This window comes from Palaemon carinicauda, chromosome 20 (assembly GCF_036898095.1).
Source record: "Palaemon carinicauda isolate YSFRI2023 chromosome 20, ASM3689809v2, whole genome shotgun sequence".
Taxonomy (NCBI): domain Eukaryota; kingdom Metazoa; phylum Arthropoda; class Malacostraca; order Decapoda; family Palaemonidae; genus Palaemon; species Palaemon carinicauda.
This window is the reverse complement of record NC_090744.1, coordinates 92,570,968-92,573,593: the sequence shown is the minus strand read 5'-3', so window position 1 is coordinate 92,573,593 and position 2,626 is coordinate 92,570,968.

Below are 2,626 nucleotides of genomic sequence, written 5' to 3'. Positions count from 1 at the left end.
TAAGTCCTCAGTGGTCTATCAGGCAAAGTGGTCAACTTTTTGTAATTGGTATCGTAGGGGAAATACAGTCAGCACTCGCTTTTTGCAAGAATTAGGTAGCAGAGACAGGTGAGAATCCGCGAATAGTTACTGCAGTACGGTTGGTTAACTACTAACTTACCAACTTGCTGACCATTGCCTATGAGTGGTCGATTAACACACTAAGTACTGCCTAATATTATTTTTACTTCGTTTCTATCACAGTAAAAGTATTGTGTTAATGAATGAACATATTTCAGTAAGTGTATAGTACATGTGTACACATGTACTACATATTGTACATGGTAGGACTATGGTACAGTACTGTACACATACAGTACAGTATGTAACACTAGTCATCAGGACACTTATTTAACAACAAAACAGTATTGTTCCTATCTAATATAACACTCGCTGATAGTGTAGTGTGCACATTACTGTACTGTATATATGTATACTATCACTGTACAGTAATACAGCTTAATTACCTAATGTACACTGGTACTGTGCTGTAAATGTTGCCCATTTTCGGCAGGTGGACTCACATGATTTTACAACTCAACGTACATGTAGCCTACATTTTCATATTGTAGAGTACGGTAGTTTTTACCTATAGTACTGTACAGTATAGATGATAAACAGTACTTTACATTAATGTATTATTGTAATACTGTACTGTACAATATGTATGCAATGATAGTTATTTCATGAATATGCTTATTTAATTAATTAAGAGAGAGACACACATGAATTATATTGGGTTTCTGAACATGTATATTAAGAGAGAGAGAGCCACATAAGAAGAGAGTCAAACCGAGGCGTTTAGGTATGTTGGTATTGCGTTTTGTAAACTTTGATTCATACCAAGGTACATACTAAAGGCACAAAGAAACGAAGCTGTGTTGGCATAAAAATTATAAGCACTGCAGTATAGAAGGACGAAACAGGTCATTAAAAAGTTGGGCGGCACAGGTCTGATAACCATCAAATTCCTTTATGACGAAGTGTATTACCCGGAAGTCCAATCACGGGGTTAGCAGCCATTTTGAGACAATCCACCATGTTGGAAAATGCCCCAACACAAACCACCGTATATAGAAGGATTGGAGCAATGGTGCAGTCCAGCAGAGTCCAGCAACAACTGTCGGCTTAGCAGCAAGGTCTGTCTAACCTTATAGTACCTCCATCCCCGGGGTTAGGCGTTCGCCTCTACACTCCTGTCTCCAGAAATAAACAGATACACACCACACAACAGAGTCACCTGACTCTGAAATTTTCTTCATCCAGACCATGGTGTAGAGGACATGGGATTGTCCGATTCCTGCCATCCATGAACAAGGAGAGAGACAAGTTGACAGCAGAAGATAGAATAGCAGAATTGTGCCTCTTAGTGAGCAAGAAACTGTAAGGGTGTCCCACTCCTCATTTCAAGTTCTACAATTTTGTCTCCTTGCCTGTGAGCTCAGTGGACTTTTAATTGTTAAATTTCATACAAGATATTTCCTCCAGTAAAGTAATGAAACCACATGGTACAATCAATGCCCCATAGTTCTTGAGATATTGCTTCAATATGTCTGCTAAGATTTAACCTTATTGCTATGAACAATAGAAATAACTCTAATCCATAAAATACTTTAGAAGCTTCACTATTAATCATTTTGAGTATACAAAGCTTGACAGTTGAAATTCACTAAGTGTACATATAGTATACAAATACCACTAACCATTTTCATATGAAGTTCTACACAGTCGTGAAGCATGATGCTAGTCCTGATGCATCATCTGTAGGGTATCAAACATCTACAGTACATTACCTGGTAAATATGTACACTGTACAAGAATATGTACTATACAAATACATGTACTAAACTACATAGCTGTGAAAAAAATACATTCAGTAGTCAAATTATTTAGATACTATACTGTAAATACAAAAGCAAGGTACGTACTAATCATGTATGTTTTGTACTTACCGTATTCTTGTAAAATTACAAAGTACGGTACATGCATAAGGTCCTCAACTTACAAACTTATAGGTTCCAAGAAGCTATTTATAAGTCAAATTTTTTTAAACTTTGGTCTAGGGTAGGGCTAACCTGAATCCCTTGTTTAGGATTTCCAGCTACAAAGGTCGACAAATAGTGGGGTTTCATATGAAATAGATATCAGGTTATTACAAATCTCAATTTGCTTACTGTATTAGAGGATATAATATTATTTTATTACAGTATTTCATCATCTTACCTTTGTTATTTTCAGTTGGATTCGTGTTTGTATCCGAATGTTTGTAAGTTGGGGACTTTTTGTACTGATCATGTATGTACAGTATGTAGCGTACTTACAAATATAGTTTTCATAACATTAGGTATTTACAAAAATATAACATTGCTGTGACAGTACATGTACTTACTGAAAAATAATCCGACAAAAGGCACAGATGGTGAGGTGGATGGAGGATAAGCCGTAGTTACAAATGGATGAAATGAACAATGAAGGAACGTAACTACATAGCATGACAACATCTTCATGGATGAGGCATCACGGCTGTAAAGGAAAAGAGATATAAAATGGATTAATACAGGATGTATACAGTAATGAAAAATGTACA